Source organism: Macrotis lagotis, chromosome 5 (assembly GCF_037893015.1).
Source record: "Macrotis lagotis isolate mMagLag1 chromosome 5, bilby.v1.9.chrom.fasta, whole genome shotgun sequence".
NCBI lineage: Eukaryota > Metazoa > Chordata > Mammalia > Peramelemorphia > Peramelidae > Macrotis > Macrotis lagotis.
Window position 1 is genome coordinate 171,239,976 of NC_133662.1, and position 27,579 is coordinate 171,267,554.

A 27,579-nucleotide genomic window follows, 5' to 3' on the forward strand; every position below is an offset into this window, starting at 1 on the left:
GGTCTCTTCTTGCTTTAAAAAAGAAACAAAACATAACAACTCTCTCTGATTTTATGATTCTTTATACTTACCATGTTTGATTCTATTCTTATTTTGATTTATAGTTGGGTTGAATTTACCATAAAAACAGTTCCTTTTAAACTTTGTCTGAATGTAGGCCATTATTTTTAAAAAATGTTGCTTCCTCAGTAACATGGGTTCAACAAATCATGAATCACACTCATTAACTTAAATGGTTTTACTCATATTTTCACATTTTCAAGCTGTGATGGCATGCAAATCTTGCTAAGCTATTTTATGTGTTCTCAGTGTCCCAGACTACTTCAGATGTAAGAGAATAGGACTGTCTTCAAATATAAAGAAATGTATTTATTCACATGGCTCAGCCTAGATAGTGTTAAATTGAAATGAAGGCAATGATTTAAAGAAATATATATTTGCGCTATATAATTCAACATTATATTATGGAAAGACTATAGTTTATTTATTTAATAGATAGATCTATTTGTTTCACAATTTGTACATGAACATTGCAAAATTAATATTCTGTTATAGTTTTATAAATGGTATTTTTCACTCAAAAATATTTCTTGGTTAAACTAAAAGTATTTCTGTTTTTCTTCCATTTGTTAGCATAAGAAAATTTGACTTTAATTCTCAGTTCTGCTTTCTAGAATGATGATAACAAAACAAACACCCGCAATCCATAGACCTAGGAGCATAAGTTGTAGGGGGCTACAAAATACTAACTCCCTCCTGACTTTTCTTTTTCAATTGTCCATTCATCATCAGCTTCTCAATTGGGATTTTCTCAAGCTTTGTCACAGCAGGTATACATCAGTTCAGAAGGAAAGGAACTGTTAACAAAAAAACGTGTTTTCTCCTTAGTGATATACCTCAGCAGGAGGAAAATAGGTGCTATTATATGAACTAAAGCAGTACATACAGGGTCATTAAAATGACCTCTAGAATTCTTGTTGTTAATGTATAAGTCACAATGGATTTTTTGTGTTTCTCATTCAGAACAATTTCTTTGGCCTACCGTACTTCATCAAAGCCCGTCCCTTCTATTCCTCTAAGCAAAACTAACAACCAATTTTCTCCATGGAACTTTCCTGTACTAAATAGAAGTTGACCCTCGACAACATCGGTTTCTAACTATCATACTAAACTCACTTCACAAGAAAATGAATAGTACCTTAGAAATCCTCTTTAACCTTTTTACTCCAGAGCCTCTGGATCTTATCCCCCATCCCAATCTTTTTTCTCTCTCATTCCCATCCTCTTCCCTTTACTTCTCGTCCCTATAGTAATAATACAGGCTCTTTGAGGGCAGGACCTATTTTTAGTTTTTTCTTTGTTTCCCCAGGGTCTTGCACATAATAGGTCCTTAATAAATGTTTGTTGAATTGAATTTCCCCTTGTCCTTGTGATTCCCTTTCTTTTTTTTCTTTTCTTTTCTTTTTATTTCTATTTACACAATTTCTTTCATTGTGTAATTGCAATGTGAAAGCGTACCAGGGTTCTCCACTGTTCAGTAGACTTTTGGAGAAATCTGATTTCTCCCTTCTATCCTTTAAGCCAGGGCAGAAAGGTGCTGGGGGAAAAAGTAGAGATGATATCGTCTGTATTCTTAAAGAGGTAAGAGGCTAAATAGATGCTCTGGATTTATTTACTTGCTGTCCAGCTTGCTTTCTACTAGGCAGCCTAAGCTTTTCAAAAGCAAGGACCATGTGTTCTCCGGATTATTTGTGCCAGGCCTATTGGACTTTCTCAATAGGTATTAGTTACTAATAACGGTCATGAATAATTTTTTTTCAGTTAAAATAATCTTTCAACATCTTTTTGTCTGCTGGAATTTTCCTACAAAAGACAAAGCAGAGGTTTGCTTCTGTTTTCTTCTATAATATTGTTTTCTCCTAATCTCTTAAATATATTTCAAATTTCTACTTTTAGTATTTCTTATTATTTTTAAATGTTTCTCCTTTTTTATATTAATTTTTCTACATATGTATTTTCTTCTTTCTCTGGTTAACTTATAATTTTTCCCTGTTTAAAAATAACACATCATAGAATTTTTCCAGGAATAAAAATAAAACTTAATGGATTTAATTTTGAACCTTTTATTTGCTATATCTTTTCTTTTTAAATATTAAATTAATTTTTAAAAATTTTCATCCATTTGTACATACATAATTCCAAGTTACAGAATTTCCCTCTATCCTTCCTTTCCACCCCCCTCCCCTCAGTAGGAAACAGTTAGGTTAGCATTTTACATACATATTTTGTTAAACATATTTACAAATTAGTAATTTTTGGCATGAGGAATTAGGATTAAGGGAAAGATATTATAAGAGATAATTTTTATAAAGTGTCCATCAGATTCAGTAGGGTGTTTTGTTTTTCCTGTGTGTTTTGTTTTGCTTTGTTTTTCCTTCCTCTGGTTGGGGATATTATAGACCATAAACTCTCTGGATTGTCTAGAGAAGCTGCTTCCATCTAGGTTGTTCATCTCATAATGTTGTTGATGTGTATGTTGTCCACTCCCCTCACTCAGCATCAGATTCCATAAGTTGTCCCATGTTTCTCTAGAGTTTGACCATTTATGGTTTCTTATAGAACAATAATATTCTATAGTATCATATACCATAACTTGTTTAGCCATTCCCCAATTGATAGGTATCCCCTGAATTTCCAATTCTTTGACGCCACAAAAAGAACTGCTATGAATATTTTGGAACATGTAGGACTTTTCCCATTTTTTTACAATTTCTTCTGGATATTGTCCTAGAATTGGAATTTCTGGGTCAAAGTGTATGAACAGTTTTAATGCTCTTTGGACATGGTTCCATATTGCTCTTCAGAAAGGTTGAATCTGTTCACAACTCTACCAGCAATGCATCAATATCCCAATCCTCCCACATCCTCTCCAACATTGATCATCTTTCCTTTTTGTCATCTGGGCTAATCTAATAGGTGTGAGATGATGCCTCATTGTTGTTTTAATCTGCATTTCTCTAATCCAATAGTGATTTGGAGCAGTTTTTCATATGATTATATATAGCTTTAATTTCTTCATTTGGAAACTGTTCATATCATTTGACCATTTATCAATTGGAGAATGACTTGTGACCTTATAAATTTGATGCAATTATCTATATATTTTAGAAATGAGAACTTTATCAGAATTCCTGGTTGTGGAGATTGTTTCCCAGCTTTCTGATTTTTCTTCTAATTTTGGCAGCATTGATTTTATTAGTGCAAAAACTTTTAAATTTAATATTGTCAAAATCATTTTGCAGTTTACAAGGTGCTCTAATTCTTGTTTGGTCATAAATTTACCCTTTTTCATAGATCAAATAGACAGAGTATTTTTTGGTCTATTAATTTATCCATGGTATTATTCTTTGCGTCTAATTCCTGTACTCATTTTGACCTTATTTTGGTAAAGGGTGTGAGAAGTGGATCTCTGCCTAGTTTTTGCCCTACCCAACAATTTTGTCAAATATTGAGTTCTTATCCCAGAGGCTGATGTTTTTGGGTTGTCAGATAGAAGATTACTGTAGTCATTTATTTACTGCAGTTTCTTTTGAAACTGTCCTAATCCACTGATACATTACTCTATTTCTTAACCAGTACCAGGCAGTTTTGATGCCTGTTGCTTTATATTATAGTTTTAGATCTGGTAGAGCTAGGCCACTGTCCTTTACATTTTTTCCCATCAGTTCCCTTGCTATTCTTGCCCTTTTGTTGCTCCAGATGAATTTTGTAATTATTTTTTATAGCTTGGTAAAGTAGTAATTTGGTAGTTTGATTGATATGGCACTGAATAAGTAATTTAATTTGGGTACAATTGTCATTTTTATAATATTATCTTGACCTAACCATGAGCATTTGACATTTTTCCAATTATTTAAATCTGACTTTATTTGGGTGAGGAGAGCTTTATAATTGTGTTCATACAGTTTCTGGGTTTGCCTTGGGAGGTAGACTCCCAAGTATTTAATGTTGTCTATAGTTATTTTAAATGGAATTTCTCTTTCTATCTATTGTTCTTGGGATTTGTTGTTCATATATAGAAATGCTGATGATTTTTGTGGGTTTATTTTATATCTTGCTTCTCTGCTGATTTTGTTAATTGTTTCAAGAAGTTTTTTGGATGATATTCTTGGGTTCTCTAGGTATACCATCATATCATCTGCAATGAGTGAAAGCTTTACTTCCTCATTGCTAATTCTGATTCCATCAATTGCTTTTTCTTCTCTTATTGCTACTGCTAGCATTTCCAATACTATGTTGAATAGTAGTAATGTGATAATGGCATTCTTGCTTTACCCCTGAATTTATTGGAGATGCTCTGAGTTTATTCCCATTAAATATAATATTTGTTTATAGTTTTAGATAGATACTATTTATTATTTTAAGGAAAACTCCATTTATTCCTAAACTTTCTATTGTTTTTAATAGGAATGGATGTTGTATTTTTTCAAAGACTTTTTTTAGCATCCTTTGAGATAATCATATGATTTCTGTTGTTTTTACAATTGATATGTTTAATTACTGAGTATTTTCCTAATGTTGAACCATTCTTGCCTGCCCAGTATAAATCCAACCTGATCATGGTGTATTATTCTGGTAATAACTTGCTGTAGTCTCATTGCTAAAATTTTATTGAAGATTTTTGCATCATTATTCATTAGGAAGCTTGGTCTATAGTTTTCTTTGTCTGTTTTGGTTCTTCCTGGTTTAGGTATTAGCACCATGTTGGTGTCATAAAAGGACTTTGGCAGAACTCCTTTTCCTATTTTTTAAAATAGTTTATGTAGAATAGTGTTGAGTCCTTTTCTGGACTCCCTCAATCTTTCCCAGGTTTGAATGGGCAGGAGACAAGGGAGACAGGGGAGACAAGGATGACAAGTTCTCCAAGATCCCCAAGTACTCTGTTTATTCAACAAAACACAAGTGCTTAAATATCTCTTCCAGTTTCTTTTTTTTGTTTGATTTGTTTTCTTTTTTATTTAATATTTATTCTCATTTTGTACAAATAATGTTTTTTTACATTAATAAAATATTCTTGTTTAAGAGTAAATGAAATACCCCCTCCCCCCATAAATATAGACTTGCTTGAGCGATAAAGTAAAGGGGAGAGAAAAAAATTAAAATAAAAAAATAATAGTAATAATTGTAGGTATGGCCAGGTGGTACAATGGATGGAGCACCAGCCCTGGAGCCATTAACACCAAAGCCCACATCTTGCCCTGTACACCCAACAATCACCCAGCTGTGTGACATGCAAGCCACCCGAACCCCACTGCCCTGCAAAAAGCAAAAAAAAGAAAAAGAAAAAAAGACCCAAAATAAAATAAAGTAGTAATAATAGTAGGGGTGGCTGGGTGGTGGACAGAGCATTGGCCCTTGAGCCAGGAGCACCCGGGTCCAAATCTGGCCTCAGACACCCAATGATCACCCTGCTATGTGGCCCCAGGCAGGCCACCCAGCTCTATCTGCCCTGCACCCCCCCCAAATAATAATAATAAAAAATGTGCTTGAGTCTTTGTTCCAACAACAAACAACTCTGTCGCAGGTGGATCACATTCTTTATGATAAGTCCATGGCAAAAGTTACTTCCATATTTTTCCACCGTTGCCATTGCTGATAGCAACTACCTCCTTTCATATTTCTCCACTACCATGTACTATGTTTTCTCTCTCCTTTCACTCTGACTTTGCTGTAGGGTAGCTGAGTGGTGCAGCAGATAGATCTCCGGCTCTGGGGCCAAGAGGCCCTGAGCCCCCCATACCACTCCTTAGGCCCAGTATCCACCTGGCCCTATGGTCCCAGACAGGTCATCCAATCCCAGCCTCTTGCAAAAAGTAAAAAAGAAAATGTGTTATATCTGACCACTCTCCTGCCATGGTCCATCCTCTCCTCCATCACTCACATCCCCCCCTTCCCCCTTTCCCCCCACTTCTTACTCCAGATGTCTATACCCCATTGAGTATATATGCTGTTTCCTCTCCTAGCCACCTCTGATGAGAGTGAAGGTTCCCTCATTCTCCCTTGCCTTCCCCCCTTCCATATCATTGCAATAGCTCATTGTAATAAAAAAATCTTATTATGTGAAATATCTTGGACTATTCCCCCTCTTCTTTTTCTTTCTCCCATTTTCTTTCCCTTTTTTCTATTGACTCCATTTTTGCACCATATTTTATCTTCAAATTCAGCTTTCTCCTGTGCTTCAACTATAAAAGCTCCCTCTACCTGCTCTATTAACTGAGAAGGTTCATATGAGTATTATTAGTGTCATTTTTCTATGCAGGAATACATGCAGTTCATCATCAAATCCCTCATATTTTCCCCTTCTCCTCCAATCTCTATGATTCACCTGAGTCCTGTATCTGAAGATCAAACCTTCTGTTCAGTTCTGGCCAATTCCAACAGGAACATTTGAAATTCCCCTGGTTCATTGAAAGTCCATCTTTTTCCCTGGAAGAGGACATTCAGCCTTGCTGGGTAGTTGATTCTCGGTTGCATTCTAAGCTCTTTTGCCTTCCGGTATATTATATTCCAAGCCCTATGAGTTTCCAGTGTAGATGCTGCTAAGTCCTGTGTGATCTTGACTGCAGCTCCAAGTATTTGAACTGTGTCCTTCTGGCTGCTTGTAATATTTTCTCTTTGACTTGGGAGTTCTGGAACTTGGCTATAATATTCCCAGGGGTTGGTTTTTTGGGATCTCTTTCTCGGGGGGATCAGTGGATTCTCTCTATTTCTATTTTGCCCTCTGCTTCTAGAATATCAGGGCAATTTTCCTGTAGTAACTCTTTGAAAATGATGTCAAGGCTCTTTTCCTGATCATGACTTTCAGCTATTCCAATAATTTTTAAATTATCTTTCCTAAGTCTGTTTTCCATATCAGTTGTTTTTTCAATGAGATATTTCACATTTTCTTCTAATTTTTCATTTTTTTGGTTTTGAAGTATTGATTCCTGATTTCTGGTAAATTCATCAATCTCCTTGAATTCTATCCTTTGTCTGAAGGATTTGTTCTCCTCAGATAGTTTTCTTATCTCTTTTTCCATCTGGCCAATTTTGCTTTTTAAAGCATTCTTCTCCTCAATAACTTTTTGAATTGTTTTATCCAATTGACCTAAGCTGGTTTTTAGCATGCTATTTTCTTCAGCAATTTTTGGATTTCCTTGACTAGGCTGCTGACTTCATTTTCATGTTTTTCCCGCATCTCTCTCATTTCTTTTCCCTGTTTTTCTTCTAACTCCCTCATTTGATTTTCAAAGTCTTTTTTGAGCTCTGACATAGCCTGAGCCTAATTTCTGCTTTTCTTGGAGTCTTTAGATGCAGGAGCTTGTTCTTCCTCATCTTCAGACTGAGTATTTTGATCCTTCTTGGGCTCATATGCAAAATATTTCTCAGTGGTGTTCCTCTTTTTTCTTTGCTTGCTCATTTCCCCAGCCTTAGCCTATTTTGGGGGGTGCTTCCTGAGCTTTTGGGACACTCCCACAAGGGTCTCAGTGTATGAGGCTCTGTTCTCCCTCCTGGTCTGTGAATGACCATATACGCCCCCCTCTGCCACGGGGCTGAGGTGGGGGGGGCCCTGCTGTTCTACTGGGGGGGGGGCTAGACTGCAATCAGGATCTGAATGTGTTCAAAGCCCCAGAGTCCTGTTCCAGGGAAGAGGACAGAGCTCCTCAGTCTCTCTCTCTTTTCACTCCCCTCCCTAGGTTCAATGGGCTTATGCCCGGGGGCTCCTGCTTACCAGCTCTGACTGCTTTTGTTTCCTGGAACTTGGGGGCACTGGCCATGCTGCTGTCTGTGTGTCCTGAGGGCTGGGCTTCACGTGTCTGCTCTGGTAGAGGTCCCCCCTCCACTGTTCCCCCAATTTGTGCCCGATGCTCCCCGGGGGTGTAGCTCAGGAAACTCCCCTGCTGCTGTGAGCCATGGCTTCCAGTACCTTGGGGCTGCCTCCGGGAGGCTGAAGTTCTTTCACTCTGGCAAGCCACCCCTCTGACGGGAGCCCCTCCGAACCTGAGGGGCAGAGCCTTTCTGCTCTTTTCCAGGTTACCTTGAGTAGGAGAACTGCCTCACTTGGTCCCTCTGTGGGTTCTGTCTCTAGAAAATTTAGTTAGAGTCCTTAGTTTATGAGTTTTATGAGAAAGCACCTAAGAGAGGATCCATTCTTGTTGCCATCTTGGCTCTGCCCCCTCTCCAGTTTCTAATCCACTCCTATTCCCATGGCACTTACTAAAATAAGACTCTGGTGCTCAAGGGTACTAGGTGGTGATAGTTTACAGTGCTCCCACACACAACAGTGCCTAACAGAATAGGAATTAATTGTTCCTTAAATGCTTGGTAGAATTTACTTGTAAATCCATCTGGACCTGCAGGCTTTTTCCTTAGGGAGTTTATTCACAATTTCTTCAATTTCTTTTTCTAAAATGGGGTTAAGTAATTTAATGACTCTTCTGTTAATCTGGGCAGTTTGTATTTTTGTAAATATTCATCCATTTCACTCAGATTATACAATTTCTTGGCATATAGTTATTATCTCCTTAATTTCCTCCTCACTGGTGGTTGTTTCACCCTTCTCATGTTTGATACTGGTAATTTGTTATTTTCTTTCTTTTTTTAAATCAGATTATCCAGAAGTTTGTTAATTTTATTGACTTTTTCATAAAAGCAGCTCTTAGTTTTATTTATGAGATCAATGGTTTTCTTGCTTTCCATTTTATTACACTCTTCCTTGATTTTCAGAATTTCTAATATGGCATTTAATTGGGGGCATTTAATTTGCTCTTTTTCTACCTTTTTTAGTTGCATACCCAATTCATTGATCTCCTCTTTTTTCTATTTTATTCATATAGGCATTTAGAGATATAAAGTTTCCCCTCAAAACTACTTTGACTACATCCCATAAATTTTGATATAATTACTGATTATTTCTATTATTTGCTGTTTGATCCACCCATTATTTAAGATAAAGTTATTTAATTTCCAATTAGTTCTTGGTTTATCTTTTCCTGACCCTTTATTATATGCAATATTTATTGTATCATGGTCTGAGAAGTGTGTATTTATTATTTTTGCCTTTCTACATTTGATTTTAAGGTTTTTGTGCCTTAGTATATGACAAGTTTTGGTGATGGTGCCATGTACTGCTGAAAAAAAGGAATATTCTTTTCTATCCCCCATTAAGTTTTCTCCAGAGGTCTATCATATCTAAGTTTTCTAAAATTTCATTCATCTAAATAACTTCCTTCTTGTTTATTTTGTTATTAGATTTATCTAGTTCTGAGAGAGGAAGATTGAGGTCTTCCATTTTTAAAGTTTTGCTCTTTATCTCGTAATTCACTCAGCTTTTCCTCTAGGAATCTGAATGCTATGCCACTAGGTGCATATATAATTAGTAATGATATAGCTTCATTACCAATGGTGCCTTTTAAGAAGATGGAGTTTTCTTCCTTATCCCATTTAATGAGATTGATTTTTGCTTTTACTTTGTCTGAGATTAGGATTGCTACACCAATTTTTTTTTTACTTCCATTGGGGCATAATATATTTTGCTCCAATCTTTTTCCTTTACCCTGTGTGTATTTTTCTGCTTCAAATGTGTTTCTTGTAAACAACATATTGTAGGATTCTGGTTTTTAATCCAGTCTGCTATCTGTTTCCATTTTATGGGACAGTTCATCCCATTCATTCACATTTACAGTTAAGATTACTAATTCTGTATTTCCCTCCATGCTATCTTTCCTCATTTATATTTATCTCTTTCCTTTTCTCTTATTTTTCCTCACCAAAATTTTACTACGTTTCCCTTTTGATTTTTCTTTTAAAAATTTAACTTTGTTTTCATTTATTCCTTCCCTTCTCTTTTATCAGTCCCTTCTTCCCTTATCTTTCCCTGTTCCCAGTCCCCCCCTTCCCTGTAGATTAAGTGAGATTTTTAAACCCAAGTGGGAATGTATCTTATTTCCTCACTGGGCTAAATCTATTGAATAGAATTTACTCAGTATTCACATCCTCCCTTCTTTCTCTTTAAAATTATAAATCTTTGGGGCAGCTAGGTGGCACAGCACTGGCCCTGGAGTCAGGAGTACCTGGGTTCAAATCTGGTCTCAGACACTTAATAATTACCTAGCTGTGTGGCCTTGGGCAAGCCACTTAACCCCATATGCCCTGCAAAAACCTAAAAAAAAATAAACAAAAATAAAATTATAAATCTTTGTACCTCTTCCTTTGGTGCTTTAATATTATTAATCAAGTATTATCAATAACAGTTCAGTTATTAGATTGTTTGATAAGTTCCGATTGTTATCAAGATATTGTCATAGATTGTTTACTTGATTGCTTGATAAGCAGCATTGACTCAAAATTGCATCAAATTACAATTATAATCATTTTTTTATCTTACCTCCTTCAAGTATCTTTCAAGTACACACAATCCTCCTCACAAGCCAGAGTATCATCCAAAGCCATATCATTTCTTGAACTATTTTTGTTCCTCCCCCAGGTCTATTTTCTTTCATACTTTGCCTCCCCCTCCTCTCCCACAGTATTTAATACCTTTTTAAATGGTCCAGAGTCTATTGTCTTTCTCACTTTACCGGCTGCCCCCTCCCCCAATGAATTTAACACCTTGTTAAATGAATCAAGGTCTAATGTGTCTCCCACTTTACCTCCCCTCCCCACCCAAGGTACTTAACACCTTGCTTAGTGAAGTACTGGTTAATTCAAATCCTAATCTAATTAACTGAAAGAATCATGAAGATCTCTCAGTCCTGGGAGGCTCTGGAGGTTTTCATCTGAGAACTTTACAAATGATTGTAATTATTAGTGATACTGGCTCAGGTCCTCACAGTTTATGATGCTTAAAATACTGGGAGGTTCTGGAGGTCTCAGGTGAGAACATTACAAATGATTGTAAGTAAGAGAGACACTGTCTCAGGTTCTTGCAGTTTATGATACCCGAATTAGACAAGGTGCTTAGTGAGTCAAGTGAGTCAAGATACAATGAGATACTTAAGTGAAAATAATACTCCTGCTTTTTTTTTCAAGGCTTTTTGTTTCAGAAATAGTGATGTAATCTTGGACCCCTTCAGCTAAGCAACAAGATCCAATTAAACCCATATCTTTTAGGTTCATTCTCTTTAATTATATTCTACTCTCTAATTATTCTTAGAGAAGTAAAGTTCTAATGAGTTAGAATTGTTGTCTTCCCTTTTAGGGACCCACATTTATTTAAAACAGTTTTGTCTCTTCAGGTTCCTTTTTCATTTACCTTTTTTATGTAAGTCTTTAGTCAGGGATTTGGTGATTGAATTCAGTTCTGGTCTTTGCGTCAGGAAATTCTGGAAGTCCTCTGGAAGTCCATTGTTTTCCCTGACAATATATGATGAGTTGTAATCCCAGGTCCTTAGCTCTCCAAATTATGTGTTATTCCAGTTCTTCTAAACCTTCATTGTTGAGCCTGATAGGACCTATGTTAGTCTGTGTTTCCTTTGTATTTGAATTGTTTTCTTTTTGCTGTTTGCAATATTTTTTTTTTATTTGAGAGTTCTGAAATTCTGGAGCAGTTTTGTGGATTCTTTCAAATATTATTTTGTTATCTTGTTCTAGTAGATTGGGGCAATTTTCTCTTATAATTTTTTGTATGATGTTTTCCAGGTTCTTTAGTTGTCCAGGCTTTCTAATAGTCCAATGATTCGTAGACTGTCCTTTCTGGATCTGTTTTCCTTAGAAGGTACTTTACATTTTTTTCAATTTTTTCAGCTTTTTTATATTGTTTGATGTAATCTTTTTGTCTTGTAGATTCTTTGGTTTCTAATTGTTCAGTTCTAATTTTTAGGATTTTATTTTCTTCAATTATCTTTTTTTGTTTCCTTTTTAAAGGTGTTGAATTCTCTTGTCAATTTTTCAGTTTTCCTGTGTGACTTTCATTTCTTTTTTTCCATTTTTCTTCTTCCTCTCTTCTTTGGTTTTTAAATTCTTTTTAAAGCTCTTCAATGAAGTATTATATTTGAGTCCAATTGATAGACTGTTTTGATACTTCTCCTGTGAGTGATTTTTCACAGCTTTCTTCTTCAGACATGGCATTGCTGTTATCTTTATCTGTGAAGTAGTTTTTGATAGTGAATGCTCTTTTATGTTTTTTTTGCTCATCTTTGTTTACTTCTGCTCCTGGGGTATATGGAGTATACATCCAAGCTTTTATTTTTCTGGGGCTGGGTTCTGATCCCTGGCTTGTTGTTGGCCAAGATGTTGCCTATGCCATCCAGGCCTTGCTTTTGCAGAGGTTCCTCCCCCTTTTATGCCTAGGTTCTGACTTAACAGAGGATTGTTCCCAACCCAGTCCTTGTCTTTTACCCTGGTATTTCATGATTAAGATTTTGTTGGGATTGGGATCATCCCTGCTGGCTATGCAGCTGCCAGGACCTCTGTTATTATTAAGCTGTCAGGACCTGGATTGCACTTGGATAAAAGCATCCCACTAGCTTTCCGACTCTCCCACCTCCTGGACTTTTCTTCCCCTTTTCCCCTAAAGAAGATAGAACTTCACTCCACAATGTCTGCAGTTGAAAACTTCTTTGAATCTTCTCTTTTTCTTGGTGGAATCTGTAGGGTGAGTAGAGGCTTCATGTATCTTTAATAGAGAAAGGCTCTGAGAGCAGCTTAGCTCACCATCTTGGTTCTACTCTGGAAGTCCTTGTCTTTAGAATTTCATTCATGAAGTTTTCTTATCCTTTTGGGGGTGATTTTCAGTACAGAATGTGAGAGGTTTATTCTTTCTCTATATATTTTGAAAACTGCAAAAGCATTTTTAAGGTATGGCTAGATAATGCCCTCTCTGTTATAAAATCGCCAATCGAATGGCTATTTCTACATTCCCACTTCTCCCTAGTCAGTGTTCCTGATGGAGAGAATTATGAATGTAGCAGAAACAAAATCTGTAATCTTTTAATGCTGTTAAAATCTGGGAGTCTTGTTAAGGGTATTGAGATGTAATTTCACTCCTATTATTTCATGTTTAATGTAAAATTCGTATCCTGTTATCACCCCCTGGTGTGGGTCTGGACATAAACTTAGAAGGGTCAGGTTGAGTAGAAATGTACTCAAACATGCCATGTTGGGATGTAAGAATCTACTAAGTTTATTTTTGGAAACCCAGACTTTTTATAACAAAAACTTTTCTCAGGAATGACTGGTTAAAGGACACCCAGTTTCACAATTTCGTGGGTAAATTTACAATATTTATTCTTAGAGATCTGCATACTTCTCTAGCAGAAAAGCCTTTACAACCACCTTCGAAGCCACAGATTATCCCAGGTCAGGGTTCACTGGAGAGCCAACAAATCCATATAATGAGCAATAATACATACATATCTTTGATGGAAAAGATCACCAAGGATATGTCTAATTCACTCTCAGGGGCTGGCCCTCTACATCCTATCTCCTCATTTCTAAAGGAGGGAGGGAGTTCCCTTTTGCCTTCAGTGCCCAGCTAAGGGGGCAAGACATCTTCATTCTGGACCAACCCTCTCTCTCTCTAGTCCAGTCAGCTCTCTCTCTCTCTGACTATCTTTCCTTATCCCCCTCTACCTGTCTCAGTCTCAGTCTCTGCCCAGCCTTTTTTTATTCACTCTGTCTTAAGTGCTTGTTGACTTTTCAGGAGGAAAAGTTTCTTTAACCTGTTTATTTTACTATATTTCATAATAAAATCCTGAGCAGTTTTAACATCCCAGACAGAGCCCCCAAATTCATTGTCTTTCAGTGACTACTAAATTCCTATGCTTACCTGCTTACCCCGGATCCCATTAGCAACATTCCCATCATTTCTTCGACTCATGGTTTCTTGTTGATCAAAACTGGGTTCTAGAATGGTAGTCAACTTCTCTTGTACTTTACTCCTTTTGGAGAATTATACTATCATTAATATGATTAAAAAAATTTTCATATGTTCTACTTTTAGGAGGGAAAGGGATCAGATGGGAGGGAGTTTAAGCAGATAGGGAGAGAGGAACAGAGAGATTAATAAGAGAGAAAATGACTACTAAGTCACTATTTTAAAGCTATCCAAGGTATTCAAAGAAGTTGAGCTTCGATGAGCTTTATACTGCAGACATGGTTTGCATAGTTTGATTCCTTGGGTGCTTTAGGTCCTATGAGATCAAGTATCATACCAGAAAGAACGCTATTTTGGGAATTAGGAAACATGGCTTCAATTTCCAGTTCTGCCAGCAACTAGCTGTGTGATATTTTACAACTTCACCTATTCAATCTTTAGTCATCTCATCTGTGAAATGAGGGCACAGTAATGAATGTGTTCTGTAAGTTTCATTCCAACTTCAACATTTTATGGTCTATAATTTTTTTTAAACTCAAGGGTAGAGATATTCCTCTCAAGCCTTTTTTTTCCTTGCTTGCCTCATTATTTATAGTCAGTTCAGCTTGTTAGTAAGAAGGGAGAGTCAAAAAATTAGAATTCTTTACCAAAGGATCACACACACCTCTTTTTTATTTATTTTTTAAATTAATTTTTATTAAAGATATTATTTGAGTTTTACAATTTTTCCCCCCAATCTTACTCCCCCGCCATGGAAAGCAATTTGTCAGTCTTTACTTCACACACCTCTTTCTTAGAAGATTTATTAAGAAATCTAAATTGCTTTAGAGTAAGTTTCAAAACACCACAGTTCTCACTAACAGTAATCCATTAAAAATATTATATAGCATTGAAACTATGATTCTACTTCAAGAGCAAATCACTGATAGCTATAAAGAAGAAGATTAAGGGTATTCCTTTATTTATATACCAAGAGAGATGTAAAAGTCTGTAGAAATGCAACAATTCTTTTTTAAACTACACTCCGGAAATGTCCAAGACATTTTAAGTTTATGTCTTCAACTGCTTGCCTCCTTTTCAAATCAATTGGATTCAATAAACTTTTATTAAATGCCTACTGTACACACTATGCATTCAGTATTGCCATCATTGTATTTATGTGATGAAGAAATAGCATTAGAAAAACATAAAACGAGCTCTGTCATGACTAACTGCAATGTTATAGCCTATAAATATTTTCTTTTGGTAAAATGCTTTAGCTATGAATGATGTTAATTAATGGTTTTAGTCTTATCTGACTCCTTAAAACCCCATTTGGGGTTTACTTGGTAAATGTACTGGAGTGGTTTGTCATTTCCTTTTTCAGTTCATTTTGTAGATGAGGAAACTGAGGCAAAGAGAATCAAGTGGCTTAGACCACACAGATAATGTCTGAGGCTACATTTGAATTTAGATCTTCCTGTTCTGGATTCCAGGCCCAGAATTCTATCCATTATGCAACCTAGCTACCCCATAAATGACATATTATGCTGTCACTAGAAATGGTATAGACATATTATCATATATCACATAGAAATGTGTTTCAATCAAGCATATTACCTTTACATTTCACATAACCAAAATTTTAATTTATATTTCACAAACTTCTTATTCCAAAATTTAGCAAATTTTTCTCTCATTTCAACAGCTCAGTTATTGCCTTATGGCATTGAAATCGATAGTTTGGGAAGTGGCTGTAGGGGACAGGATTTGGGGAAGAACAAGAATGAAGTCAAGTCTTTTTATCTGTTGATTACAGCAGCTAAAGTTTGATGCGCAATCTACTATTTGATACTGCAAAGACTGAAATGAAAATCACATGTTCAGTTTATTAAGAGTTAAAATAAGGAGATTCAATGCAGTATAGTGGATAGGAGATGCATTAGAGTCAAGAAGATCTACTTTCGGGTCCTGTCTCTGACACATACTAACTCTGTGACCATGGATAAATAATTCTTCATTTATCTCTTTCTCTTTCCTCCTGTCCCCCCTCCCCCTGCCCCTGCCCCCATAACCCCTGACCCCAACCCTGGTTTCTTGATGTTTGTGGATTAAAAAAAAATTTTTTTTTAGATAACTATAGTTCAATGTAAATGGTTTCCCTTGTAATCCTATGTATTTTATTTTGTCCCTTTAAAACCCTTATTTGGAGGAGTCCATAGGCCTCACCAGGAGAAAGACCAAAAAGGTTAAGAATTCCTGTTCTAGAATTATATGTTATAGATGCATTTCCAATCTTAATGACTTGAAGGCATTTCCTTTTTGGAAGTTCCATATCCCCAGTGAAAACAAGTTGCTACTTCATCTCCCAGAATATTACTATGGAAAGCTTTAAGATTTACAAAATGCTTTTTATACATTGACTTATTTGAGTTTCAAAATAGACTACCAGATAGGGTTGTTTTTTGAATGGATCTATGATCTTGTTGGTGTAGGGAGATCTCAGTGAGAAATTTCTACCAATGCAAATGAATTGCAATTTATGATCTTAAAGAGTATCATAGGGTCCTGAATTATGGCAAGGATAAAATTCAAACTCTCTATTTTAACTCTCTATCCACTATACTTTTACTGTCTCTAATTAGATAAAGACACTCAGGTGACACAGTGGATAGAAGTTTCTTTTTTCTTTCTATCATGTCCAACTCCCTTATGACTCCTTTTAGGATTTTCTTTGCAAAGATACTATAGTAGTCTGCCATTTCCTTCTCCAGCTTATTTTACAGATGAGGAACTATGGCAAACAGGGTTAAGTGACTTACCCAGGGTTACATAGCTAGTTAAGTATCTGAGGTCAGATTTGAACTCATGAAGATGAATTTTCCTGATTCCAGATCCAGCACTAGATCTAGTGTCATCTAGCTGTTCTGGTGTCAAGAAGACCTAGATTCAAATGTGGCCTCAGAAACTAACTTGATGTGTGACATTGGGTAAGTCTCTTAACCCCTGTTTGCCTTAATTTCCTCAATAATAAAAGAGGGATCATAATGTCATCGCTCAGTGTTGTGAGGATTAAATGAGGTAGTGTTTGTAAATAGTTTAATGTAGTTTCTGGAACATAGTAGGTATTATATAAATATTCCCTTCCCAACTTTCCTTACCCCTGTTTTATATATATAAAAAAATTGTGATTCAGGTATATAAAATAATTTTGTTTAAAGTAACTTAAGCTAGTCAGTGTCAAAAATAAGATTCAATCTCAACCTTTCCCATCTTCAAGTCAAACACTCTTTCCATTCAGCCAAAGATGTGTACAGTTGTTGTCATGAGAATGATGAGCCAAGTCTTGTCAAGTGACAGATTGAAAGTAAGCTCCATGAGAGTAGAGGTTGTTTCTGTTCTTTATAGTTTTATCTATCCCCAAAGCACAAGATAAAAAGAAAGACTGAAGTATAATAGGAAACTGGGAGGACAGCTTCCTGTTCAGGCAAAATTTATTTGAACAGAGGTTCCACTCTTGAATGAAAGCATAGCAAGTCTGGATTAATGGTTAGAGATATGTATGGAGTTTGACTTCAAATTTTCATATAAAAGTTTGCATAAAGAAGAAGCAAACCTGAGAAACTGATTTGGTTACTGGAGCAGGTATGCTTAAATAAATATGAAGAAACTGGTTACAAAGTGCTTTCTAAGATTTTCAAACATCTTCATTTTCTCTCTTTGAGGCCAGGGAAACCCTTTACATGATTGGAACTTGAAGATAAGGGAAGAAAACCAAGAAATAAAGCCATGTAATGCCGGTACCAATACTAACTTTTATTTACACTAATTTTATTTATTTATTTATCTATTTATTTATTTTTGCTTACTTTTTCTTACTAAAACTCAAACTTTAGCACCATGATCCCTCCTTGCATTTTTTCCCCCTAGAGGCTCATCTGTTCTCTTAGTTTCAACTATATCCAGATATATATCTCAAGTTTACAACTAAGTTCCAGGTCCATATATTAACTATTGAACATTTCTGTTTTATCTTAACCATCTGAAACTTTCAAAACAACTCTCCCTTAATTCCCTCCTTTTGGCAGTGACACTACTATTTATCCATTCATTGAAACTGATAATCTTGTCATTAAAATCTAAATAATTATCTGAACCATCTTTACAGGTCAATATTAAACCTAACCATTCTGGTCTTAGGTGAGACTCAAAGCATATTTAAGGACTAAGAGAGTTCTGAGGAATTAGAACAGTAGGGAATAGTAGGATTCTAGAAATTGCTGCAGGATATTTAGATTTCCTATTTCACTTCAAAACTCAGCTCAGATATCATTTCTATATAGAGGCTTTCTTTATCTCTCCAATAGTAGTGTCTTCCCAATCAAAATCACCTAGTGTTTATTTTGTACACACACTCAAACACAAATTGTCTCCCTTGATAGAATGTAAGTACAATCAACAAAGAAAGAAACTTTCATTTTATGTCTTTATATCTTCAGTGCCTAGTGATGTCTGGTCTCTAATAAGGACTTAACAAATGCTTGATGATTGATTATTGACTCAGCATTTATAATCATCCCAAGAATCCTAGAAAATAAAGTCTTTTCATACAAGACAAGTTATTAATGTCTGGACTCTAAAACATACTTTCAACATGTATCTCAAAACAAACTTAATTAGAAAAAAAGCTAAAGCTTCTTCTGAAAGGTCATCTCATCACAGACTCAGTCCTTACTGGAACCCTTTCCTAGATAGAGACCAAACTACCACAAGTCATCAAACAAAGGAGAGAAACACAGAGATACATACTCTTTCCTGACTGCTTTTGTATGGGCCAACATGCCTGCGAAGAGACATAAAGACATGTCATCATTTGGAAAGTTGTTCCTCAGAAAAAACAGACAAATGAGATGGGAGTCCTCCCATAACCCTGAAGACATATACAGGTCTTAGTCTTCTTTTGTGGGTCATCCAGACCACCTAGAAACTCAAAATCCCTGAAATAGTCTTTCCTGCTCCCCTTCACCCTCTTCTTCAACATTGCTGTAACTGCCTCTGCATCACTGGTGCAGTGCTACTCAACTGCCGATGGCTCAGAACTGAACCAGTCAGCCTCCCTCATCTTCAGCATCTCTGCTGGTCATCATGCTAGGTTCACTGAGTGCAACAGTGGTAACCCTTGCCTCCAGGGGCCAGAAGGTCTTTTCTGCATTCCTGCAAATTAGTCGACTTACTCATTGACTAGTTTCTTATTCATCAAGTTATAAAGGATAAGAAATTAACTGCTACGTGTAGTCCTTATTTGGCAATTTTCTTCTTCAATGCACTTTTCAAATGTTAACTAATTAATCTATTTGACAGTGTCCCATTTAACAGTTATACAAGTTTTATCTTCACAAACTATTATAAACTTTTTATTACCTTGATATTTAATTTCTATTTTTCCTTCTTTGTCCTTTCCAAAATAGAACTAGCATAGTTTCATTTTGACATGATACTGTTTCATTCTCTCTCTCTCTCCATTATCCAGTCAACTCTCACCCTTGAAGATATTAAAGCTTAGTCAAGACAGTAAGATGGAAGGGAAGGTTACAATGCAAATCACCTTGCCCTTTAGAACATAATAAATGTTACATTTAGTCAGATTCACATTTCATTCAGATTCATCAATGACTGACATCAACGGAGTGTTTTGTAGAATAGCATGAGTACATTTCTTGGTATCAAGATTAAAAAAAATCAATGGAATGTACCTCAATGTATTCCTAATTTTATCATATTTGATAATGATTTATTATATGAAATTCATTTAAGTCTCATATTTTATCCTGTTTCATTCAAGGGATAATGTGCTATATACATTTACTTTAATTAGAGAATCACAGAATTTTAGAATTGGAAAGAATTCCCAACCTTGTATCATCTTCTTTGACACATCAGAAAATGCAGAGAGGCTAGATGATTCCCCTACTTCACAGGCCAGATCTCCTAACTACAAGTTTACTTTTTCAATTCTATCATATACTCAAGTCCAATATGGGGAGAATGATGAGAACAAAGGAATTAGAGCTGGAAGGGACATTAGTAAACATCTATTTCACCTCCTTCATATTCATTTTTTTTTTTTGCAAGGCAGAGTGATTAAGTGGCTTGCTCAAGACCACACAGCTAGGTAATTATTAAGTGTCTGAGGCTGGATTTGAACTCAGGCATTCCTGACTCCAGGGCTGGTGCTCTATCCACTGTACCACCTAACCTCCCCTCATTTTCATTTTTAATTATTAAACCTTTTTTCATCTCCCCCATTTTACAGATGAGATTCTGAAAACTCAAAGAGTCTAAGACAAAAAGGATTGTAAATGGTAGAATCAAGACTTGAATCAAGATCTTCTGATTTAAAACCAATTCTCTTTTCATTATACCACCTTATTTTTCCCTTCTCTGGTTTTCAAGGACTTCTTTCTCATCACAGTGTTCTAGAATAAGTCCATGTTTATCCAACTATTATTGATTTTATAAGTATATGCTTACAAATATCTTCTCAATGTATGTGTTTCCAGACTGAAGATTTTTATTTTAAAAGGCTCTCCCTACATAATAGATAAATAAAGTATTTATTAAATTCTTATTACTTGCAATACACTATGTTAAATGTGGAGGATATATATATTCAAACACCAAAAGGCAGTCCCTACTTTTAAGGAGCTTACATTCAAATGGGGGGAAACAATATATAAAGGGGAACTAGAATGTGTGTGTGTGTGTGTGTGTGTGTGTGTGTGTGTGTGTGTGTGTGTGGCATAGTCTTGCATGCATGCATACATGCATGCAAGACTAGCTGGTGTGAATGTTGTAAAGTCTAGAGCATAGGTGAACAGCCTTTTAGCTCTTCTGGGCTGTATCATCCAACAAAAACTTGTCAAGGATCACAGATAGTGTTTAATATTTGTTTATAATTACAATGTAAACCATATTACCAATGACTATAATAATAAAATATAAAATATATAATAATACATTTATTAAAGTATAATAAAATATAATAAAACAGTTACCTTTTAAACAAAAAATAAGAACATGCTATTTTTAATATGAACATTGAGTTGCTTTTTTGATATAAGTGCATGTATATCTGGTTTGTTAGAGGTTGTACCAATGTGAAGAATATTTTCAAGATGCTCATTTGAAATTTTTCTTCTTTTTTACTTTTTGTATGTTTCAGAGGGGAAAATAAGTTGATTGCAAATATACGTATTCTCCAAAAGAGACATCATGAACAGAACATATTTGTGAAATGTCATATATTTTTCTTTAGGCAAGGACAACCTATAAACATCCAATAAAGGCACTTTGAGTTGAACATTGATTGTAATTCTACGTATTCTATTTGCAAGTTTGTGGGAAACAGTTTGGTATCAGTTGAGAATGAAGTAGCAAATATACTGAGATGCTATCTAAAATCTTGAAATCTATTCTTAAAGTTCTGTTACAAAATAGTAATTAATGATACATATAATAAAGTTGTCCATTATATGATGAGTCATACAACATTTTAAAATAAAGATACTAATTCCTATGTGCATGTATTTTGTAAACCAGAAAATCTCTGACAGTTGTGAGATTGCACAATGTCAGGGGAAAAAAAGTTGTATTGTTTTAGTTGAGTTAAGATGGTTTGTGATGTTGCAACATTGGTATATGTGCTCACTCATTCCTTTATTCTCTGGTTCCATGACACAGTTCACATGAATGGGCTTTGAGTGGCCTGTGGCCTTGGTTTGGACATACCTGGACTAGAGAATGAGGAGTTACCCTCAATGAGGTAATTATGTCCTGGGTTTTTAATGAAATGGTGGACTCAGATAGAAATTCATCAATCAGCATAGCAAACATAGGTGGAGCTAGACAAAGTATTATCCATTCACCCTCCAAAAAACCCCAAAGAAACAAAAACTAAAAAAAAAAACCCATTCCTTCTCCTATCTTCCCTTCCCCATTACCACCATCCAAGTCATCTTTACTCATCTTTAATTCTCTGATCTTCCTCAGTGTCTGATCTTTGCATTTAATATGCTATTTTCTTATTTCTGACTGATGCTTTTTATGATTGTCTACTTTTTCCATCACTACTCTTAACGTTACAGATGAGTTTATCTTCTTAAATTTTAAAAATTATTGATTTTGTAATTCTTTTCTTGTTAAAATTTGAGTTCCAAATTTTCTACCTTTTTGTTCAAGTATTACCCATTCTGCCATTTCCCCCTCAAGTTTTTTCCTTACAGTTCTTTTTTCATGTGAGAAAAATTTCTCCATTCTTCTTTCTCCTAGTGCATCCTTCTTTCTCATTCCTTCATTTCTTTGAAGACCATTCCAATATAATAGACTCATATTCATGCCCCTTGTCTCTATAAACTACTTTAAACTGCCCTAAAGTGATAAAGTTCTTAGAAATTATATGAATTATCTTTCCATAGAGGAATATTTAAATTTATTGAGCCCTTTATGATTGCTCTTTCATATTTACTATTTTATACTTCTTTTGAGTCTTGTGTTTTAATGTCATATTTGCTGTTTGGTTTTGATCTTTTTATCAGGAAATCTTGAGAGTTCTATATTTCATTAAATGTCCATCTCTCTCTTCCACTCCCCTGTGTCCCCCCTAAGTTTTGCTGAGTACATTGTTCTTGGTTATAATCCTTGCTCCTTTGTCTTTGGGAATATTGCATTCCATACCTTTCATTCCTTTAACAAAGACACAACTAAATCTTAAATGATCCTGACTGTGGCTCCATGATATTTGAATTACTTCCTTTTGCCTACTTGTAATATTTTCTACTTGATCTATGTAAGAAGATAAACACATCTATAATGTTGAAAGTAGTAATGGAAAAATGGATTTTGATCATAATATTCTGGGAATTTTTATTTTGGGATCTCTTTCAGAAGGTGATTAGTAAATTCTTTCAATTTCTAATTTAACCTTTGGATTTAAAATCGCAAAACAGTTTTTCCTTGATAATTTCTTAAAATATATTGTCTAGGTTCTTTTTTGATCCTGGTTTTCAAGAAATATAGTAGCTCTTAAATTTTCTCTCCTTGATCTATCTTCAAGGTCAGTTGTTTTTCTGATGAAATAGTTCACAATTCTATTTTACATTTTTTAAAAATTTTGTTCTATTGTTCCTTGATGTTTCACAGTCATTATCTTTCACTTGCCTAATTTTAATTCCACCTGCTTAATTTTAATTTTTTTTAGGTTTTTTTTTTTTTGGCAAGGCAAATGGGGTTAAGTGGCTTGCCCAAGGCCACACAGCTAGGTAATTATTAAGTGTCTGAGACCAGATTTGAACCCAGGTACTCTTGACTCCAAGGCCGGTGCTTTATCCACTATGCCACCTAGCCACCCCTTAATTTTAATTTTTAAGGAGTTCCTTTCTTCAGTGAATTTTTGTATCCCCCCCCCAAATTTGTCCAATTTTGCCTTTTAAGGTATATTTTCTTCAAGTTTTTTTTAATCTCTTTTACCAAACTGTTAATTCTCTTATTTTCTTGCATCACCTTCCTTTCTTTCTCCAACTTTTCTCCGGTTACTCTTATCTTTCTCTTTAAAATTTTCAGCACTTTGGGTGGCTAGGTGGTACAGTGGATAGAGCACTGGCCCTGCAGTCAAGAGTACCTGAGTTCAAATCTGACCTCAGACACGATAATTATCTAGCTGTGTGGCCTTGGCCAAGCCACTTAACACCATTGCCTTGCAAAAAAAAAAAACCTTAAAATTTTTTTTCAGGACTTCTTGGGTTTGTATCTAAGGTTTTGGTTGAAGTTATTTTTGCATTTGCACTTAAAAAAATTTTTTTAGGTTTTTGCAAGGGGATAAAAAGGCATTGTCCCAAGCTTCAGTTTTTTCATGCCTTTGTTTTCAGAGCTGATTCTCAGGGTGGGCAAGTTTTTGGTGCTTCTAAGATGGTACGGTCCAAGGAGATGCCCCCTGTTCTCCTAATCTGTGCCCTGGTAGTTGCCAAGTAAGGACCCATGGTCTCTTGCAGCTACAAGTTCTAGTGATCCTCTTGATCCTGGAGCTGACAATGGGGTTTTTGCTTCCTTGTGACCAATGGCAGGTTCTCTTTCCTGCCCTGGAACTGTGACCCAGAACCTCATATACACATTAAAATTGCCAATCAGTTCCCACTGTACCCAATGGCACAATGAGTTCCCGGTATTCTTTTTTTTTAAATCAGTTTGTCTGATCTTTTTACTGTCTCTGTTCTGAGAGCTTTTGAAGTTATAACTATGATTGTGGCTGCTGTTGCTGCCACCAAGAGTGTATACTTCAGATAGGACTCCACTCCAGTGTAACAGATCTCCTAAGTTTTGTTTTTTCTTTTTTTAACTTTTTTTATTTATTAAAGGCAGTGGGATTAAGTGACTTGCCCAAAGTCACACAGCTAGATAATTATTAAGTGTCTGAGGCTGGTTTTGAACTCAGGTCCTCCTGATTCTGGGGCTGGTGCTCTATCCACTGTGCCATCTAGCTGTTCTCTCCCCCCACAAGTTTTCTTATACCATTTAACTGTCTTATCCTGACCTTTTGTTGGCCTGCCATTCCAAACTTTTATTTGAGGAAATATTTTAAATTTGTTTGGAGGGAAATGTTGAGAGATTTCAAATGGATTACTGTCCCTAATCCTCAAGCTTGGCTCTAATCCTAAATAAATATTATTAAAGTATACCTCTCATCTTATGACCCATCCAAAATTTCAACGATACCGCATAACCTGAATTGAGCCTAATTTTTTGTCTGATATGCAAGGTCTGCCATATTTTGACCCAACTCTCCTTTGTGTTATGTCTACTATTTCTCTTTAAACTCTCTGTGCTCTTGCCAAATCATATTGTAAGACATGTCTTGTCTAATGCCATTTATTGATTATATAGAATGCAACAAAATAGCAATAGAGGGTCAGGTCCATTGGAGCCATATTTTAATTTGAAACTTTGGTAATCTGCCAAATGGCATTGCATCTAACTTTACTAATATTGTTGTGCAGTTTTATTATAGTGTATAAATTATATAATCATGAAACAATATTGGTTGATTAAGCATGGTATTATTAATACCTAATATTTATATAGTATTATAAGGTTTGAAGATTGCTTAACAAATATCCAATTTTATCATCACAGTAACCCTGGCCTATTTTATAGATGAGGAAATTGAAGTAGACAGAGATTAAGTAACTCAGTCAGGTTCACATTACTAGTAAACATCTAAGTACAAATTTGAAATCAACTCTTCATGACTTCAGGTCCAGCATTCTAACCACTATGTCACCTAGCAATTTCACCAAAGTATTGAAGTAATCTCCTTATTTCTGCCTGCACTATAGCTAACCTGTCAAGTTCTCTGTTCATTAGCATATTCTTGGATGAAATGTACCTGTGGTATTTGGCAGAATGTTCTTTCAATATTTTAATACTCCAAAGAGCTTAAAGTCATTTGAGAACTTTGGGATTTCACTATGGATGCCACTTCCAGATAAATTATAAAATTGAATTAGTTGACTCCATCCCTGAACTATGTCTCTGTTAGCATTTATAAGGTATTCTTTACCTTGGTTCCCTTCAGTATGCTAGTGAAGTTTCTCAGAAAAAAATGCATAAAAATTCATAGTATTACAAAGGTAACCAAATGTATTGAAAAAAGTTCTCTATTATCTCTCAATCTCTCTCTCTCTCTCTCTCTCTCAATCTCTCTCTCTCTCTCTCTCTCTCTCTCTCTCTCTCTCTCTCTCATTTTTCTCTCCCTAACATTCTCTCTATCACCTATCTAAAATAAAAAAGTTCACGAATCCCAGATTAAAAACTACTCACTTTGAATAATCTCAACTCTTTTTTCCCTCAATCTTTGTCAGTTCACTATTTAGCATAAAAATATTTCTCTAAATCTCAACTTGGCTCTCTTTTAAAACACACACTTTGGGTTAGTCTTTTACAACATTTAAATGGATAGGGGCAGCTAAGTGGATGGAGCACCGACCCCGGAGTCAGGAGGACCCAAGTTCAAATGCAACCTCAGATACTTAATAATTACCTAGCTGTGTGACTTTGGGCAAGTCACTTAAACCCATTATGTTGCAAAAACCAAAAGAAAACAATTAAATAGATTCTCTCTCTCTCTCTCTCTCTCTCTTCATATATATATATATATATATATATATATATTAGTTGTTTCTTAGCCTCTTCTGTGTTTATATCCCTCAATGAACTTGTGCTGAATTCAAGCTCTGAAAAATCAATATGACCCAACAGGATTCCATGAGAGTTAGAAACACTAATGCTGCCTTAGGCTATGAGAAATGTCCCTTGTCCACCATGAGAAAGGTAATCTTTCTACTATACTCTACCTGAGTCAGATATCACAATTTTTCTGTTGAGTTCTGAGGTCTGAGATTTTAGTGTCTACATAGGTTTTCATACAGAAGAAAGTGATAAGGATTGCAAAAGAACCAAAGAACATGCTATGTTAAGATCAGTTGCTGTGTGGCTGACTCACAAAATTTCTAACCAATCCTAATCTCTCTCCTGAAGTTAATACTTTCATTGAAAACTGAATATTGAATTGATAACTCCACATGGAAAGCCTCATAATCTTTCAATATCGACATATCAAAACAGAACTTAATGTTTTTCTCCATCAATTCCCTTCTCTTCTAAACTTTCCCATTTTAATGAGGAATAAATTATTTCAACATAATTTAAATTTGTAATTCCAAAATCTTTTTTGATTCTTTGTTCACATATTCAGTCAGTTGAAAAACCTTGCCTATTATTACCTCCAACACATATTTTACAACTGTTTCCTTCTTTCTGCTCACCTGCTCATTTTCCATGTTCAGAAATGATCACCTCTCAAATGAACTGTTGTAATAACTAATTAATTGTATGGCTTATTTCATTGTTTTATCTCTCCAATTCATCATTTCTACTGCTGTCAAAATAATTCTCCTAAGGTACCATTTTGACTATTGCATTCTCATGTTTAAATGTCTTCAGTGTCTCCCTCTTGGCTTTTGGCAATACTTATTCCTAAACCTAATGATTAAAGTTCTCCATGTTCTGGTTCCCAAGACCTTTTCATTATTTTTTATATTTATTTTATATTATTCTACACTCTGGCAAAACTGTTTTACTAGCTTCTCTTCAAACTTGCCATTTCATCTCCTATCTCCATGCTTTTGTATAGACTCTGCCATTAGAATATACTTTCTATTATCTCATTCTCTTTGAATTTTAAGCTTCTTCCAAGCTTGAGCTGGGGTCTCACTTTCCTTTCCTCTCCTTTTATTTCCTTTTTACTTACTAGTTGTTAATAATCTCTTTCCTACTCCTGGGGGCCTCAGTCTGAAAAAAAAGACTAGAAGTAAGTATTTATAACTGGGACTCATTTGCTTAAATATAAAAATTAAACTCATGGATTTGAATGAAATCACTGAGAGAATCATAGAATTGAGAAGCAGGTCTAGAGCAAAGCCTTGGTGTATATATACACATTAGTGTAATGCTTATCTTGAAAAGGAGACAGGAAAAAATATGAGTAGTAATGTGGAAGAGCAGTGTCACAAAAACCCAGAAGGAAAGAGTGTCCAAGAGAAGAAGTTTCTTAACAATATCATATATTGTAGAAGGGTCCAGGTGAATGAGAAATGGGGAAAAGTCCATTAGATTTGGCATTGAAGGGATTATTG

General features: G+C 35.3%; 1 long non-coding RNA gene across 1 annotated transcript in view; it reads left to right on the top strand.

The window, feature by feature from the left end:
* Positions 1–27,579, top strand: part of LOC141488119 (uncharacterized) — a 101,250-nt gene that overhangs the window by 57,246 nt on the left and 16,425 nt on the right. The window lies entirely within an intron of this gene.